The 20,179-nt window shown below is 45.0% G+C and overlaps 1 long non-coding RNA gene and 1 other non-coding gene across 2 annotated transcripts; both read left to right on the plus strand.

The window, feature by feature from the left end:
• Nucleotides 1-5,361: 5,361 nt before the first annotated feature.
• Nucleotides 5,362-5,433, plus strand: TRNAD-GUC. The gene has a single exon. It is a non-coding gene; the product is annotated as a tRNA-Asp (tRNA).
• A 12,643-nt stretch (nucleotides 5,434-18,076) lies between these two features.
• Nucleotides 18,077-20,120, plus strand: LOC119334712. The gene is made up of 3 exons (XR_005161523.1): nucleotides 18,077-18,387; nucleotides 18,581-18,698; nucleotides 19,381-20,120. It is a non-coding gene; the product is annotated as an uncharacterized LOC119334712 (long non-coding RNA).
• Nucleotides 20,121-20,179: the final 59 nt, after the last annotated feature.

A 20,179-nucleotide genomic window follows, 5' to 3' on the forward strand; every position in this document is an offset into this window, starting at 1 on the left:
CCGATAGAGCAACAAAATCTAACCTCTGCTCTAAAGCTGCCTCAGCTAGGAATCTTCTTTTAGCCAAGTCCTTCAGACCTCTGCTATTCCAAAAGATTCCTCTCATATTTCATCATGGAATTTTTTAGTGGTTCGAATCCTAGAACTCCTACGAACTGCGGAATCGGGATAGATCTTCCTTTTCCACTTACGCTTAGGTTTACTAGGCTCTATCGCCCGGTCCTCATAACCAGGTTCACATATATTACTAGCATCATTCTCTAGGGGTACATCATGTTCCTCAGAGTCATGATTGGGGGGTGCTAGATCCGCACACAAATTATCGAGCACTCTAACCCCTAATGCATCAATCTCATCATCATTCATTGGTTTAACTGTTGCAAGATTACGAATAGTCTCTAAGGCACGTTCCGCCTCCAAATCTAATAGATCATTTACCGAATTGGTAATCTCACTATCCGTAGAACCTAGTGAAACTCCTAATTGGTTTGCATTATTTATAATCTCCTCATTAGAAAAATGCAATAATGAATTAGATAAGTTGACGGACATACCAGAAGATAATGCAGCCTCCTGAAGCTTGGCCGCCCTCATAGCGCAACACTGCTGCATATCATCCACCTCCGGGATGTCGAGGATGCGAGCACTCATCCGTCTCCCCTCGGAGATCGGGTTCGGGATCCCGCCAAACCCGACAACCTCCTCCCTAGTAAAACCTGGCACAGAGTCCCTCAAAGGGTCTACCGAGGTTACCAGAAAAGGCGTCTGCGGGCTCCCGAGCCCCTCAGATGGGTGCCCCACACCAGGGACCCCGGCCATGGGTATGAGCGAAGAGGGGATGACGGGGACCGCCTGCCCGCGCCCTCCTCCCACCCCACCCGCCGGCTCAGACGGATGAGCCATCGGCGAAGGAGAAGCGGTCCTCCTGACTGTCGGGGAAGAAGGAGGAGCTAGGGCCTCCTGCCCCAGCACCCCCCAACGCAGCTGCTGCCGCGGTGGTTACCGCCACCACCGGAGTAGCAGGAGCCAAGGCCGCCTGCCTCGGGCTCCCTCTCCCAGCACCGGCCGACCCCCTCGGGGCCGGCATCACCGACGCCACCGAGATCAGGATGGGGATGGGATAAGGCGAGGCCACCTGCCCCGAACTCCCTCCCCCACGACCCATCTCGCCCACAGTCGCCGACACCGGAGTCGCGTCCACATGAGGCACCAGGACAAGAGAAGCACCCCCTGGCCTCCTCTCCGTAGCTTCAACCAAAGTCCTTGCCGACCATCCAGCACACAATCCAGCATCCCCCTCGAACTCCAACGGAGGGAGCGTGTGCTCAAGATAATCATCAGAATCTACCCGGTCACACCATAGTTTGGGAGGTGTCGAGGCTGGCTCAAAGGACCCAAAACGCAGAGTAGTCATGGGCACCGCTGGTGATGCTGCGGGCTCAACCCTGGTCCCATCCCCAGGCAACTGAGTAGCTGGGTGAGAACCGTGAGACCCCTCTCGCGTGGGCTCATCTGACGGTGCCCCCTTTCCCCCCGCATTTCCATCACTGTCGTGCATGTCAACATCGTTACCATTAACCGCATCAGCAAATAAATCAGTGTCCTCAAACTCGATCTCTAGCGGGAACACATCTCCCCTATAGGTCCAGTTGACCTTATCAGGCACAAACTCAATATCCAGAACACTCACTAAAAGCCGGGCCACCCCATGGGCACGTGTGAAAGCCATATCCATTTTTTCTGTCTTCCCAACCAAGATGCCCATACTAGCCACCACTCGAGCATCCTGCAAAGGCTTAGATGGAGCCCCTCTAAACCGCAACAAGACCTGCGTAAGCGGCTTTCCCTTAGGCTCAACCTGCTTCCACTCGTGGAACTCCAGGATACACTTAGTACCGGGGACTCTGCACAAGCCAAAGCTCAACAATCTCTGCAAATCATCCACAGTTGGGAAATCAACCTTAAAAACCCTGTCCTCGATGAGCACCAATTCCCATCTAAAATCCCCGGGAGCCAGCTCCTGAAGCCTCCTCACAATTTGTGCCTCAGTCACCTCGCCCTGGGTCGCTTTCACAATCCCGGTAGTCAAGCTCAGGGTATCCTCCGGGACCTCTCTCGCCGCCGGGGACTCAAAAAACATGAGCTCAGCACAATAGACTCCATAAATATTAAGCGTCGGAGGCAGGTCACGCAACAACGGGCACTCCCCCGAGTCATGTGCAGGCTTGCCACACGACTCACACAGTTGGGCCTCACACTCAGCAATGAAGTGGCCCTTCTCACCACAATGGTAACAAATCATCCTCTCCTTCTTACGTGCATATTTGGACGCCCTCTTGGCATCAGACCTGTCGGTAGCCTCATCCACCGTCCCAGCCTCAGGAACCTCAACACTGGCCAAGGCATTCACCACCTCCATCGCCTGGGGAGGAAGCTCAGTGGAAGTATGGCCGGACTCCACTGTAGACGTCGCAGGCTCAACTCCCCTGGGCGGGGGCGGTCGGCGAAATCTCCCACGGCCCCCACCCCGACCACCACGATGGCCACGAAAGCCTCCTCTCTAATGGTGATCCGGGCCGGAGGCCCCCTCGACAAAACCAACCGGCCCAGCCGCACCCATCAGCTGATTCAAACGAATCGACCTCGCGGTCGAGATCTCGGTCGCCGCTGCAACCATGACGGGTGTCGCCGACGCCTGCCGACCGACGTGCCGCCTCGCATTCTTCCGCTTCTTCACCGTAATCCAAGATTCCGGTCTAATCATATCTCTCCGTGTGATGCACCTGCCCGCAACCTCCACGGCTCTACAAGCTCCCACGACATCTGTCTTGCTCATCGGCTGGTACTGACCACTTTTTGTGGAGGTGGGGCATTTGTCAACGGTAACAAACCTTCTATCACAGCCGTTGGTCGTGTCTAGCGTTAGACGTTTCAGGAAAGGCGCGCTCTCGAGGATGTGGATCGTGAGCTCGACCAGGCCCTTGGATGGATAGAATCCCGTGATCAGCACCTGCCTGACGCAGTCATATCGGTACTCTAGCTTTCGTCTAGAATACTTATAGTCGTCTTCAGAAACGAGATGCAGCGTACTAGCACCATTCTCAACCTGCACATACATTAGTGTCATTGTTTCAGTGAAAAGTGTAACACACTATTTGTCATAGATAGCTTGGAGTGTTGTGGATATTGACTTACCCGCAAAATGAAAGAATCTAGAACAGGAGCAGCATCAAGAAAAGAGACCAAAGAGAATATGTCAAGGAAGAGAATTGCTTCTCGATGGAGTATGATTTCCAGTTTCTTGAGGTGGGGGAACTTGGAGGGCAATATTGGCATTCTGAATAAGGAGAAACCCCAAGATTAATCAAAATGTTGTTGTATACATACAATAGTTGTTCAGTGCATACTTAAGTATGTCAATGTAATTTGGTCATTAAGATGCTAAAGCCATATACCTCTCCATAGTATGAGCGCAGGGAAAGACTTTGAACATTGTGTATGATGGATGGCAGCCTGGCGTGAGCATCTGAGAGAAGAATGCTTGTCAAATCCACATTTTTAAGTTGAGAAGAATTTCTCACAGCTGTCAGGATCCCAATCCCATCAGAGCGAAAGGAGCAGAGATTTGGGGCATCGATTTGTACTGACTGCATCCGTATGCAATGTATCAAACTAATGTATTTGAGATGCTGCAACGCACAATCTATTCGCAAGCAAATTATCCCCCTACAAAAGGAGATGTCCAACTCCTCCAGGGCAAAGGATTTTGAGAGCAAAATCCCTAACCCTTCCTCTGTAACATGGAGAATACACAAATGTAAACATGTCAATCTTCTCAAGAGGCCAAGTGACGACGTTGGATGAAAAGCGCAGTTGTAGAGGCGGAGAGACTGGATTGAACTTGCAGCTGCCTCATCAGACAAGACGGCACACATGAAGTTGTATTCTCCCCTCACGCGTAAAGGCATTGACAAGTCAAGTTTTTTTTATCCCACACTTGGCAGTGATTTGGAGCCACCTGTCGAGGCTGGAGGCTTTGATGTTGCGATAAGCGGCAAGTCTAAATTTAAGTGTCTCCACCTTAACCCCATTCTTGTGATGGTTTTCAAGTATTTGGTCAACTTTTTGAATGATATAGGTTTCTTGTTCTTCGGTTGTCTTATCAGCCAATCCAAGTGTATGTACATTTAGTTTAATGTGGGAATAGCACCTCTAGGCACGTAGAAATCCACGAGACACGCATGCGACACGAGCAGCATCCTGAACTGTCAAGAGGGAGTGTATAGAATGTAGAATGTCCTGCAGAATCGAGGTTGACAAATTAAACAGTTAGCTAACTATAGTTTGTAGTTGACTATAATATAAACAACAAAATTGTATTTATATAGCTTGCTACTTTGTGCATCTAGTTTGCATCAAGACCTGGAATCAATTAGAGTAGTTCATCAACACAGCTAAGTAAGTACACTAATATGGGGCTGAGAAGGTACACTTATAACTATTGTTGCAAACTTGCGATTTACGATGAACTGTGATTCTTATGGAAACAAGCATGCATGGTTACAATTCACGCGATATCGCATTGTGAAATTATTAGCAAAAGCAAGCAAAATTCCAAGGGCTAGATACATCATATATATATATATATATATATATATATATATATATATATATATATATATATATATATATATATATATATATATTGCGATGGTAGATACATCATATATTGATGTGACAAGAATTTTTTTGGGGATCATGTGATAGACGTTTCCACTGCCAGCAAGAACGTATACCTCTGGGAGTTGCTCAAAACCAGGTCGTCTTCTCATATTTCGTGCACCTTGAGAAATATGGCCTTGTTGTTGGCGAGATGCACTATTTGCTCCAGCCGACGAAGCCTCTGGCCCACTATCTGCAATTTGGTGGAGATAGTAGTAGTAAATATGTAGTATCACTTTTTCGCATGCTGCTTAAATTTTGCAATAGAGAAGTATGAATTCTCAAGAACTAGATCTGCTGCTTCAACATCTAGCAGAAGAACCGATCGAGATGGGTTGGAGAGTACGGACGGAGACGTACTTGCGGGAGGAGTAGCAGGGAGCGTGGTGCGTATGGCGTCATGGATCGCCGTGGACGGAGATGGTGAAGGCTCGGGTGGGAGGTGCCGACGAGAAGGGGAGTTGGACATGGCCATCTTGCGGGAGCGCTAAGGAAGTTTTCGCCGGAAACGGCGGCGGTTCGATTTCCTGCTCGATCGAGCTCCCAAGCCCCCAACACGGCCGTGCGTTTATACACTTTGAGTTTTAACAATGTAACCTGATTACGTAAATTTCGCTAATTAATAAAAGCACCATTAAAGTCGTTGTAGTATAGTGGTAAGTATTCCCGCCTGTCACGCGGGTGACCCGGGTTCGATCCCCGGCAACGGCGCGTTACTTTATTTTTCGTTTTTGTTCTTGTTTTTGCACAACTGCAGGAGTTGGCGATGGGTGCAGCAAGCCAACCAATACAAAGTTCGTCCAAAGTTAACATCGTTAGCTTTACTTTGATGAAAATTCTATGGATCACTGGTGGTACAATACTATGCGTTAACAGTAGACCATGTATTTACTAGACGAAATACGGCCTGAAAATATCCTGATCTGAAAGTGCTTGTGGTATCTTTTAGAGACGAAATACACTCTACCCTTATGAGCATCTTTCAGAGACTGAGCCGGCATATCATCTTGAGATTTACAAAGTCACCATAAGCGCCTCGTTGTCGACAGGAACATCTCCTCCCACTGAAAGCGCATCGCCGAAAATTCTGAAATAAATTCAGGAATAATGCGAGCACCAGGACTTCAATGATGGTGTTGGAAGATTAAATTTGTCTAGGTATGGTCCTTCAGATCTTGCTTCGCTAGATCGATTTTGGATTTTTTTTCTCATGGTCGCCGCGAGGAGGATTGTCCTCGCAATATCTGTCTCGATTGCTACTTCCTCGACAATGGTAATTCGTACTCTCGGATCCCAGCGACATCGACCTGGTTGTTCGGTTTTTTGTCCCTGGAATACTGGTTTTGGTACTCTTGCCGATATTGGTTGATTACTTTATTGGTGGCGTGCATGCATCGCAGCCTTGGCATTGTGGCTCAAATTAAAACAATGGGAGAATCCTCGTTGATATTTACAGGTCTGTGGTTTGATATTTTTGTTATGTTCCTACGTCTGCCTTCAGAAAATTATAAGATTGTGTCATGGAAGAAGGAAGAGTTTGAAGATCTCGAAAATTTGCTTGTTTCTTTTAGACTTTATTTTGTAATCGCTGTAGTCAGCTCTTGTATCTCTATCATGTACAATTTGCTATTATAAATATATCTAGTATTGAATGTAAAAAAAGTCGTTTTAGTATTGTCATGCGGGTGACCCGGATTCGATCCCCGGCAACAGCATATTTTGCCATATTCTTTTGTTGTACTTTCTCAGTTAATTGATCAAAGCAATGCGAGCAGCTTCCAACTGTCATAATGGTGTAAACCAACCTTTTGCCAACAGTTAATCAAAGCAATGCAGGCATATAGTCACAGCCAGAGGCAGCAGTAAGACAACCTTTCACGGCTTTGCCACTCCACCTCTCTTTTTCCCCATTGCCGGTTGATCAAAGCTTCGGCAGTCACAAAGGAAACAGTAAGCCAACCCTTTGCCACTTGATGAAGGCAACTAGTCACAATCAGAGGCAGCACTAAGCCAACTCGATTGTGCTATCAAAAAATGCGTATTGTTTGGCGATACCGACATGAAACACATGAAAAATTCTATAATCCGAGACCAACCTCATTGTTAACCGCATCTACCGCTCGACACTATGGCATCGGGTGCAAGGCCCTAGGACCTCGAACTGAACATTGGATGGAACTCTCCCCGCGATGTACTGACCAGCAATCTCCACCCCTCTATGAGCTCCCGCGAGATCTTTCTTGCTCATCGACAAACATAGGCCATTCTTTGTTGAGGCGGGGCATTTGCCAAAGGTACCCCACCTCCTATCATAGCCGTAGGTCATGTCCAATGTCAGACGCTCGAGGGAAGCTGCACTCTCAAGGATGTGGATCGTGAGCTCGACCAGGCTCCGGGATGGAGAGAACCCTGTGATCAACACCTTCCTGAGACGGTCAAGTCGGTACTCTAGCTTTCGTCTAGTATACACATCATCCTCTCCAGAAATGAGATCGGGTGTAATCGCATCATGCTCTACCTGCATGTAGTGCCATTGTTGCAATAAAAAAAGTGTAACACACTATTTGTCGTAGATAGCTTTGAGTGTTATGAATAGTGACTTACCCGAAGAATGAAAGAATCCAGGACCGGAGAAGCGTCAACAAAAGAAATCAAAGAAAATATGTCATGGCTTGGAGGGAATGGCATTGTTGCTGGATGGAGTCTGATTTCCAGGTTCTTGAGGTAGGGGAACTTGGAGGGCAGCATTGGAAATGGGGTGTTGACAATCTGAATAACGACGAACCCCAATATTAATTAAAATGGGTTGTATACATAATCACTGTGAGAACCCGGAAATTATTTCCAGACCCTCCTGTGTATATTTGTCAATCCAGGATCAACTTTACAACACAGCGAAAATTGTATCTTTGCAGAACAATAAAATAAGTATAAGTTTAATAACTCTTGCCACAAGGCATACATAGTGAAATGTCTCATGACATTTATTACAACCAGAAACACAGCGGAATATATAAATACGTAGCGACTCCATCTCAACCACAGGCAGTCGATGTAGTCAACGTGTCCTCACTCCTCAGGATCATCATAATAGTCGTAGTCGACGCCCTCGTTTTCATAGATCTCTGTTGTTCAACAAAAGTATTTCCATGAGTACATTACGTACTCAACATGCCTCCCACGGGGAAGGACCTAATAACTACATGCGGCTTCAAAGGAAGGCTGTATGACTCATTTGCGTAAAGCTAATTTTGTTTAACAAATAAAGTAGTTGGATAAAAGCAATTTTAGATGAAAACATGTTTATCTTCAGAACAGCTTTCATCAAGTGAGGATCCTCGATCAACCCACATCCTTCATAGGTTTCAAGAATATGGACAAAGAGGGAATAAGCAAGACAGGTCCTGTACGTCAAGAAAGATTCATGTGTCGTCCATGACCGTGGACACGGCTATTCGAATAGTTTTACACTCTGCAGAGGTTTTACACTTTACCCACACGACACAATCCTGACTTGTTGCCACCAGTGGCCGCTGGTATAGTACTCTATTTGGTGTACCGGCAGGGGGATTGTGACGAGGTCTTTGGACTAGATCCCCCAAAGATGTGACATGCCCACCGGGTCTGGCGCACTGAACTGAGAGTACGTCCTCAAACCGGTCCCCCCATCTGTGCCGAGGATACTTCTCGCAAGGCAGCTATCCCATCTGCGGTACGGCAACATCGACACCTAAGGCTGACTAGCTTACTTGACCAAGCTAGTGCCCATATAGCATGTGGCTGTGCTATTATCACAATCTTCAAATCCAAGACTTATTAGACCTTATGCGGCAGGGACGACTGATTGCCCCCTTCAACTTGTGAAGGGCAGCCAATCACTCCTTCAATCCTTGATTCAGCTGTCGCCCGCACCAGTATTCAGATGGTAAGTTTCACCCAGAGTAGAAGAGGATAGAGAAGGTCAACAAGGGCCAACTGGCCTAGCTCAGCATTAAGTTTCAACTGTCAATGACTCGAAGGTCATTCAACAAGGCACCTACAGGGTGATAAGCATGGCTAAGCATTTCTACTCTACCGGAATTATATACTTCTACTCAGGTGTCAAGTAAATAGGCGACAAGCAGATCAGGGTAATGTGTCAATTAACATGCTAGCTATGAGAATTAAAATAGTATGCACATAGCAACAATAAAACTCAATGCAATTTTGCAAACCATAGGATAAGTATGATCAAAGAAGGAGGCATGCCTTCGTTGTCGAGTTCCCCGTTTCCTTCTTCCTTGTAGTGCTCCTCTCCCGTACCGTCGCCTCCTACTCGTAGTAACGGCGAAGCACAATAAATAACAAGCAATAAAATCCAATAACATCCAATGAAATAACAAAATAGGAAGGATTGGTAGAAAGATGTGGATGGATATGGAGATTTCGAAGGAGGTAGATCGATTGATGATGAGTAGAGGGATTGAATGGATTGGTTGGGTATAGGTTTATCCGGACTAAGTAAACTCGGCCATCATGTCTAACATTCTAAATAGCAATACGCTAACTGAACTTTAATAGTGCCCAATACAAATACTTCGGCTAACTATAAAGAAAAGACAAAATAATGACTGACGTGACACAAACACAAAACAATAACTATCATATGCATTTGAACGACATGACTCAACATAGCATGGCAATACAAATTTACCCACAAATCAATATTTAGATAAAATCTAAATATTTATAATGGTTAAAACATCAAATATAGAATTTAACAACAAGCGTCTTAAAAGTCAACCAAGCTACTTCCTAAACAAACTCGTTAAGTTACAAAACATCAAACAATAGCACGATCCTAAAGAAATGCTAAAACATAATAGACTCAAATCATGTAGCATATAATTAAAATAATCTAGATACATTTGAAGCAAATGGATCAGCAATAATCTAGTCATAGCATGATCAACTCTTGTAACAAAAATCATGCACATGATATAACTCACAACACCACCTAGACTCAATCAAACTAATTTAAACAATAATTCTACAATCGTTCCGAAACTAAACTGGAACATAAATATTGCTACACATGACAATATTATTTAGAAAGTACGCATGCATATACTATGTCTATGAACAAATAAAAATTATCGCACTTCACTAACATGCATCAAAAATAATAATTGTACAACTAGTTCTAGAAATTCTATGACCAATTCTAATATATCCTAGAATCACTCAACAATATTTAGGACAAACCCTAAGCATGCTACCGACATGACAATAATACATAAACAATTTTGCATGATTACTTATATAAAACATCATACACACTTAATAAAAAAATAACACAATTAAATATCTATTCAAACAAAACAATTAACTCGTTCCTAGCATCATCGAAACAACCTATGGGTTTAGCATTGGTTTTGGGTCACCGAGTAGTCGTTCGAGATGGAACCGGTGGTGTTGAGTGAGCGAGCGCCGGTGCGCGTCGTCGTCGTCGTCCGAACTCCGGTGATGAAGAGATGGTGGTGAGTGATGCTCCTAGTGACGAGAAGTCACCGGGACACGGATGGACATAACGGACAATCGGCGGGTGACGTCGACGTTAGTCCCGAATAGAGCAGCGGCACGGCTCCATTGTGCGTGCGGCCAATGATTGCCAACGACTGGGAAATGATGTCTAGGAGGTAGGCTTTGGCAAGGGGATTCCGTTGGTGGGAGGAATTGGACTAGGATGCTCACCTTAGGCGACGGTAGAACAATAGAGATGGGTCTGTATTGCGGGGTGGATTACGAGTGATTGGAAAGGAATTGGAGGATGGGATGATGGGGCTTTTATAGAGGTGCTCCTGGCGCACGTCGTGACGCGAAGGGTCTGCCGAATGGTAGCCGGAGGAGAGAGATTAGGAGGTGAATGCCATTGTTGGGCCAATAACTTCGTCAGTTACTTGCATGAGATTAAGCGCATCATGAGTGGAGCCATTAGACTGAACGGACTCGTCGTTGAGTGGGGAGTAAATCTTGTGTTGATGACGAATGGAAACGGTGAAGGGATTAATGGGATTTGAAGGGAAAAGAAGAGGCAACTATGGAGGTTTCTTCTCTGTAACATGTACGTGCACGCGTGCGGGAGGAAGGAGAAGAGCCGAGCCGTCCGCTCGCTCGCTCACTCGGCTGGGCCGCTGGCCTGCTGGTTGGGCCTTGGGCCAAGTCTCTTTGGTGGTTGGACACAAAAAAAACAAATAGAAGAGATGGCCCAGTGCATATGTGAATGTGTGTGATCAATTTTGGTGCATACGTGCAATAGGCCAACAACGGCTAGGCTAGGATGCACGTATTGTTCAAGGACCAATAAAAGAAAGAGAAACTAAAGAAGAGAGAAGAAAAGAAAATCAATATAATATAATATTGATTTCTTTTACTAGGATTGCTACAAGAGAAACTGAAACAAAGACAACTAAAAAGTCTTCAAGAATCGAAGAAATCAAAGTAACAAAAAAAACTTAAATGAAATATTACGAACGAATAAATCGACTCAGGATATTACGGAAAATATTTTCCACCTAACGTGTGCTAAATTAATTCCAAACAACTTGGTATTAATTTGAGCAATCTCCAAAATATATAATTAAAGATTACGTTGCAACATCCCTTGGCTTTAAAAAAATGAACTCTCGAAAAAAATCAGGATGTTACAACTCTACCCCCCTTACAAGGAATCTCGACCCCGAGATTCAGAGCTAAGAGAAAAGATTTGGGAACTCCTCCCTGAGGTCGTCTTCTCGCTCCCAAGTTGCTTCCTTCTCAGTGTGATTGCTCCACTGCAACTTGCAAAGTTTGATCACCTTTCTCCTAGTTGTACGCAACTGCTCATCAAGAATCTTGATAGGATATTCTTCATATGTCAGGTCATCTTTGACTTCTATGTTGTCAAGTGAAGTCTTCTGCACCTCTTCCTCGGGTTTCTTAAAACACTTCTTCAACTGTGACACATGGAAAACATTGTGCACATTTGACAACTTCTCTGGGAGTGCCAATTGATAGGCTACCTCTCCACGTCGAGCGGTAATCCCAAACGGACCAATGTAGCGGGGCGCTAGCTTACCCTTGATTCCAAATCGACGCATTCCACGTAGTGGAGATACCATCATGTACACATCATCTCCTATCTTGAATGATATGTCATGACGACGTTCATCCGAATAAGCCTTATGTCTAGACTGGGCTGCCTTCAACCTTTCTTGAATCATTTTCACTTGCTTGTCCGCCTCTTCCAACGCGTCAGGTCCAAACACTTGGTTTTCACCTACTTCATGCCAATTAAGAGGTGTACGACACTTTTGTCCATATAAAGCCTCAAAAGGAGCCATCTTTATACTTGCTTGATAACTGTTGTTATAAGAAAACTCAGCATAAGGAAGACTCTTATCCCAACTACGTTGATAAGTCAAAGCACAAGCTCGAAGCATGTCTTCAAGAATTTGGTTTACCCGTTCCGTTTGTCCATCAGTCTGTGGGTGATACGCTGTACTGAAATCCAACTGAGTTCCCAGAACTTCATGTATTTTCTTCCAAAACCGCGAGGTAAACTAAGTACCTCGATCTGACACTATCCTCTTAGGAACTCCATGTGCACAAATGATTCTTGTCATATACAATTCTGCGAGCTTCTCTCCACCATAGGTAGTCTTTACTGGAATGAAATGAGATGACTTGGTCAATCTGTCCACTATGACCCAAATAGAATCAAATCCAGAAGATGTCCTTGGAAGGCCTGTGATAAAGTCCATTCCAATTTCTTCCCATTTCCACACTGGAACCTTAAGTGGTTGTAGTAGTCCCGCGGGTTTCTGATGCTCCGCCTTGACCCTTCGACATACGTCGCACTGTGAAACATACTCAGCGATTTCTCGCTTCATAATCGACCACCAAAAACTACCCCGAAGATCATTATACATCTTTGTACTTCCAGGGTGTATTGAGTATGCTGACTCATGAGCTTCCTTCATGATCGTGTCCTCGATATCCTTTTGGTCTGGCACCAACAAACGGTCTCGAAACCATATGCTTTCACTCTCATCCTCTTTATAGTCGGGTGCTTCACCCAATTTGATTTTCTCTCGAATCTCTTCAATGCCCTTGTCATCTTTTTGCGCTTCTCGCACTTGATCTTGGAGAGTAAACTTGACCTCTAACATTTCACCATTTTCAGCAAGGCTCACATACAGATTCATCTTTCGAATTTCCTCATAAAGTTCTGGCGCTTCCTTCTGAATCATCACATTGTTGACATAAACGTTCCTGCTCAGTGCATCAGCTACGACATTGGCTTTACCAGGATGGTAGTTAATGTTCAGATTATAGTCCTTGACCAAATCTAGCCACCTTCTCTGTCTAAGATTCAAATTCGGTTGTGTGAAAATGTATTTCAAACTCTTATGATCCGAGTATATCTCACACCTATTTCCGATAAGGTAGTGCCTCCAAGTTTTCAAGGCATGCACTACGGCGGCTAATTCTAAATCATGTGTGGGATAGTTAACCTCATGAGGGCGTAGCTGTCTCGATGAATAAGCTACAACCTTTCCTTGTTGCATAAGCACACATCCCAAACCCTGTTGAGAAGCATCGCAATAAACCTCAAAATCTTGCTGAATATCTGGCAATACCAATACTGGACCAGTTGTCAACCTCCTCTTGAGTTCTTGGAAACTTGCTTCACAAGCTTCTGACCACTCAAATTTTTTATCCTTCTTTAACAACTGAGTCATAGGTCTAGCTATTCGGTAAAAATCTTCAATGAACCAACGGTAATACTCGGCTAGTCCAAGGAAACTGCATATTTCTAACACATTCTTGGGTTGCTTCCAACTGAGTACTGATTCCACTTTTGCTGGATCCATGGCAACTCCTTCGGCTGAGATGACATGTCCTAGAAAGTCCACTTGTTTTAACCAGAATTCACACTTACTAAACTTGGCATAGAGTTGATGAGCCCTTAGCCTCTCCAAAACCACTCGAAGGTGTTTCTCGTGCTCTTCTTCACTCCGGGAATAGATCAAAACATCGTCAATGAACACTACAACAAACTTATCCAAGCAATCCATGAATACGCTGTTCATGAGATACATGAAGTAAGCTGGTGCATTCGTGAGTCCAAAAGACATTACCAAAAACTCATAGAGACCATATCGAGTAACAAAGGCGGTCTTTGGAACATCTTGCGGGCGAATCTTCAACTGGTGGTATCCCGATCGGAGATCTATTTTGGAAAACACACGTGCTCCCTTCAACTGTTCGAACAAGTCATTAATCCTTGGCAGGGGATACTTATTCTTAATAGTTGCTGCATTCAGCTCTCGGTAATCCACACACATGCGCATGCTACCATCTTTCTTTTTCACAAATAACACAGGTGCGCCCCATGGTGATGTGCTCGGCCTAATGTAACCCTTCTCTTCTAACTCCCGAATTTGCTTCTTCAACTCGGCTAATTCATTCGCTGTCATCTTATAAGGTCTCTTCGCAATAGGAGCGGTGCCCGGTATTAACTCAATGACAAACTCAATCTCACGGTCTGGTGGCAATCCAGGCAATTCATCCGGAAAGACATCTGGATATTCCTTCACCACTGGAACATCCTCCAAAGTTAACTCCTTCACTTTGTTCAGCATGCAATCAACCTCGGGTTGAGGTGCAATCCTAGCTTGGTATTCCACAGTGGCCCCTTCAGTGCTTGTTAATGTAACAAAGGTCCTAGCACAATCTACAAATGCCTTATGTTTCCTTAACCAATTCATTCCTAAAATGATATCCAAGCCTTTGGAGTCTATCAAGATAAGATTTGCTAGGAACTCTACCCCTTCTATAACTATAACCACTTTAGGACACTTCTGCCCAGTCCTTAAAATACCCCCAGGTGATTGCACTACCATTTGCAAGTTCAAACCCTCAGTTCGAAAATGATGTTTTTCAGCAAAACTCCTTGAAATGAACGAATGAGAAGCTCCAGTATCAAAAAGTACTGAACTGTAATATGAGTTGATCGGGAACATACCAAGAACAACATCTGGTGACTCTTGAGCCTGCTCGATGGTGACATGATTGACCCTTCCACGTCCTGATGCATGAGGTGCACCCCCTGGTGTATTGAGAATGCCTCGGCCACGTCCAGCTGCGGGTGTCCTAGCTACAGAACCCAAATTGAACTTCACTGGAGTGGGACCAGTGTTCTTGTTGAGACATGCAACAGCAAAGTGACCCTCTTGCCCACAACTGAAGCATGCCTTTCCAGCTATATTAGCATGATTACCTCCCACTTCAGCTCGTGGAGTCTTATATGCATTTGGCTGATAGGTGTTGTTGGGCCTTGATGGCTTGACATACTGTGCACGATAGCCGGGATGATGACCAATCTTCTGTCGGGAGCTACCTGCCCCATGGTGATTCTGTGGTGCTCTACGCTTGCGGTGCTCCTCTAACTCCCTCCTTGAGTTCTCCTGGAGTATAGCCTTGTTGACAAGTGCTTGAAAGGTAAGGAAATCATGAGATACCAGCATGTCCTTCAACCCAGGGTTCAGCCCCTTCAAAAACTTGGCAGTCTTGTCAGCTTCAGTTGGAATATCTGCCCTTCCATAACATGCCAGCTGCGTGAAACGACTAAGATATTCCGACACTGTCATCCTTCCTTGAGTAAGAGCTCGGAACTCATCCCTCTTCAGCTCCATGATGCCGGCAGGAATATGTGCGGTGCGGAAAGCTTCTGCAAACTCATTCCAAGTGATAGTTTGGGCATCCTCATGAGCTTCACAATAATTCTCCCACCAATCTGCAGCCACACCCTTGAGCTGGTGTGCCGCAAACTGGACATGATTTTCCACGGTGCAATTGGCCAAGTTTTGAGTCTTCCTGATGTCCTTCAACCAATCATCAGCGTCAAGTGGGTCTGCTGATCCCTCAAAAGTTGGCGGTTTTGCCCTCATGAACTGAGCAAATCCCGACTGTGGTGGTTGACCCTGATTCTGATTCGCAACATTGGTTGCAAGCTGCTGAAGTATCTGTGTTTGCATCAACATTATCTGTGCCATATTGGGTGGCGGCGGTGGTGGTGGCACATCATCTCCTCCAAAGTCAGAGTTGGTATCATGGACATGTCCCTCCTTAAAGTTTTCTTCAAAGACATGTTCCCCAAAACCTGGTCCACGACCGCATCCACGTCCACGACCGCGACCACGTCCGCGTGCTCCATGGCCACGACCTTCGCGATTAGCATCCATCATGTTGGCCTTCCGGTGTTAGAATAGAAGAGAGGGAAATATCTAACCCATAAACCCAATATGATAACAAATGAACAAATAAAACCAGCAACTGAACTCCAGATAAAACTCCAATTAAAACACTCAAGCATGAAAGTACTGGACAACATAGTAGCTATACCACATATATCGGTATAGTCTACCATGGACATAGCAAACATGAAAATAAATAATATTCACTCGCATCATCAAAGATATCGCTCATCGTTCCTATAGTCCATCTACTCGCTGAGATCTCCATCGTACTGGTGGGTAGGTGCTGATGCAAAGTGAAGCCCGGATGGTGGTGATGCGGTCCCCTCTAGCGTAGCAGGAACTCTCTCCTCAGGCTCAGTCTCCTCCTCAGTGTCGTCGAGCTGCTGCTCGCGAGTCGATGGTGCTGGAGGTGCAGGCGGTGCCGAAGGTGCAATGGCGCGATGTGTCAGGCGACGCTTCTTCGCTAGAGCGCTCTTCTTCGTCCGAGTTATCTTGATGCGTGGATGAAGCCTCTGGCGTGGAGGAGGTGTAGGGTCCTCTGGTGGCATTTTCCTGTTGGTCACCATTCTCCACGGCAAGCATAGCGTTCGTCGAGATGATACCCTGCTCTGCAACTGCCTCAGCGGCCTCCCGTGCTTCATGGGCAGCGGCTAAGGAAGTGTTCGCCTCCACCAATCTCTCCTCAAGTATCTCCACACGCTCCTGGTAATACTCTAAGCGCTGACGGTTCTCCTCCAGCATAGTCCTAGTCATAGCAAGGTTTTGCTCAAGTCCAAGGGTAAGTGAAGCCATACGAATGATCGTGGGATCATCCTCCTCCATGTACCCCAAGTTCTGCTGAATCGCTCCGTCCCCAATGCGGAAAGTGAAGTACCGGAACGGGGTGTGCCTCAGCTCATCCTGATGAAGTCCGGCTATCCGATGCATCGCCTGATGAACCACTCCAATGACAGCATCAAAGAAGTCTTCTCCATCATATGTGTATCGGTAACTGCTGGTCTGTTCTTCCATCCTCGGATACACCACCAAGTTGACCTTGAAAGTTCCTCGCCCCCGATCATGCGGTAGGAGTGTCACTACAACAAAAACTGCTTGTATGGTCGCTTTTTCTGAGACGCTATTTGTCTTCGTCTATATGCCCATGAACACTAGCAAGCTAAAGACGCTTCTTAAGACGTTTATGGGGCGTCACAGACTTTTGCTTATAATTGGCCATTTAGAAAATAGCTATATAATTTTAATTAACTTAGAGACGATTTGTGAGACGTTTTATATGCGACTATAATCAAAAAAATTGTACTCAAAAGGTAAATAAAATCGTACTTGTGGTAAAATTCGACGTATATCAACAAATGATTGGAGTTTCATCCGTGGTCAATGTATATTACAAAAATGTTCGATGTATATTTAAAATTTGTGCATCATATATCACAAAAATTTAGACTGTGTAGTTAAAAAATTGTTCGGCATATATTCACAAAAAATTAAATGTATATCACAAAAATTCAACAAATGTTTGGAGTTTCATCCGTGGTCAATAATTATTACGTTCTTTTTTTTTTGTAAAAATCACGTTTTGAAATTTTGTTTGAGAAAACGTTATTCATTTCTTGAAGGAATGATTAAAAGACGGATCTACCTCTGTACATAATACCTATCTTTGAGCGTTGTAATTTAACATATGGTCAGTCGCTGGTGCAGTGGGGAACAAAGCTGCTATATCGCGATGGGTCGCGGGTTCTAGTCCATGGAACGCTCCATTTTTTTGGTGGCATTTCTCTTTTTAGGTTCGCTCGTTGGAATGGCCGGCCCTTTTTGCGCTAATCCTTCAGCGTGTGGGTGAGCTCGTTGCCGGCCATTTCTCTTTTTAGGCGTGGACTATGAAAGAGTTTTGGAGTTTTGTGCAAAACAAATACTACGTGTATTATAAGGTAATGAGTGACTAGGCCGTTGGCCCATGAGCCCAAACACAACCAGGCAGCCACGCTCGTTACCAGACTCGAGCGACGTGGCGTCTGGTCAGGCGCGCGAGTAGCCGACGTGTTTCCCTTCCTCGATTCCAACTTTTCCCCAACCTGCTAGCTGAAGGCTCTGGCGGCGGCGAGCGATTCTTGGTCCGGCGGCGGCGGCCGGCTCTCCTGCCTCTCCCTTGGTCCCTTCCCTCCCCTCCATCCGGCCATCTCACTCCCCTGCCCTCGGCCTCCGGCGCCCAGCCCTCTCCTCCGCGGCTCCCCCAGGCACCAGGCCACCAGTCCGCCTCCGGCCTCCCGAGCGCGGCGGCAGCCGGCAGCGTCCTCCAGGCTCCAGCCACCGTCCTCGGGCCTCCCCGGCGCGGCGGCAGAAACATCCAGCAGTCCGGCCTTCGTTCCTCAACAGCCACAATGTAGTGCATCTATTCTTTCCCTCCGTTTCTATTTTCTAAACAAATTGAAGATTATTCTGTGATTGCTTGTAAATTTAAATTGAACTTGATTCATTCGCTGCGTATGATCATAAATGATTGCTACTTACTAATTACTATGTGATTCATTTGCTTCTTACTATGGAAATTGAAATGTTTATCCAATGTACATCAGACCCTGACACCGGTTGCCCCGGCAAAACGCCGCTCCCCGCCAACGCCCCTCTCTCTCAGCTGCCGACCTCGGCAACGAGCTCACCCACACGCCTCTGCTGCCAGAAGATTGCCCGCAGGTTGTTGTTTTCTTTTTTTTATATCTCTGCATCATGTGGAACATAGCTCGAATTGAGATATATCACTTGTGTTTTCCCTTTCTATCTTACTGTGATGCACTGTATTATTGCAATTTGAAAATTGTTGTTAAAAATCGGTGAACCTTTTTGGTTGTTGAATAACAATTGTTGTTAAAAACAGTGGTACTGTTGATTGGATGACGCTCATTTATGACATAATATTCTTAAGTCGATCTGGTTAGGGGGGACTGCCTATGAATGCCAGAGAAGAATATTCAGCAGTGTGATGCAAAATTTGAATTACCTAAGTTGTGTGTCATCTCTACTTTTCTTGATTTAGCAAAGCGAAACTAGTGGATATTACTTAGATTTTTAGTAACTAGTTATACCAGCTAGCCTTCTGCTGTTTGTCACTTGAATGCAGAAAAAAATCAAGCATTGGAGACATCCATTTTTTGTCATCGATGAAAACTTCTTTATGTACTTCACATAAATTCTTCTAGTAAAGACACATCTCAATTTATGTTTTGTAATGTAAGGTGAATGATGTCGGTAAATCATATTATACAATTTGAACCTAAGTATCGAATGCATAGTTTAAAATATTCATATAAACCTATGCTTAATGTAAAAGAGCATATGGAAAATTATAAACTGATCTATTTTGTTTTCATGACTACAGCTAGCAAAGGCTAATGGATCGAGGTTGGATGAGTAAACCAAGATCAACTACTGATTATAAAGAAGGTGTCGAGCAATTTCTATCTTTTGCCTTCCATGATGTTCCACTCGGTGATAAAATTCTCTGTCCCTGTGTAAATTGTGGAAATAAGGCAACGCAGAATTACGACGAAGTGAAAACCCACCTAAGATGTGATGGTATTCTTCAGGGTTATACAAAATGGGTTTGCCATGGAGAAGAGTATGATTCACCGTCATTTGCATTTGCTCCCATGTCAAATAACAACAACAATTTTCATATTCCGGGTTTTCCAGTGAATTCTGATGTAGAAGGCAGTAATAGAAGATTGCATGACATTTCTGGGCTCTTAAGTGCCATTTTCCCCATGGCTGACAGCTTCCAATCACTATCAAGCGCATCTGATGGGGAACTAGATGGTGTTTAGTCTGAATTTGAGAACTTGGAACCTGGTATGGCTGAGAATGTCAATACAACATCTGCAGATGATGATGCAATGAGAGAACAAGACATATACGCTAGTTTCCTCGAGGAAGCAAACACAGATTTATACCCTGGATGTGCAACATATTCGAGGTTGTCATTTCTTGTCACTTTATATCACATGAAAGTCTTGCATGGATGGTCACAGGAATCATTCACACAGCTACTTGGTGTATTATCGGTTGCATTTCCTCAGATAAACCTACCCAAGAAATATTATGAGGTGAAAAAAATCATACGCGGATTAGGGCTGGACTATGAGAAAATCCATGCATGCCCAAGAGACTGCATGCTTTTT

Source organism: Triticum dicoccoides, chromosome 1A (genome assembly GCF_002162155.2).
Source record: "Triticum dicoccoides isolate Atlit2015 ecotype Zavitan chromosome 1A, WEW_v2.0, whole genome shotgun sequence".
NCBI classification, from domain to species: domain Eukaryota; kingdom Viridiplantae; phylum Streptophyta; class Magnoliopsida; order Poales; family Poaceae; genus Triticum; species Triticum dicoccoides.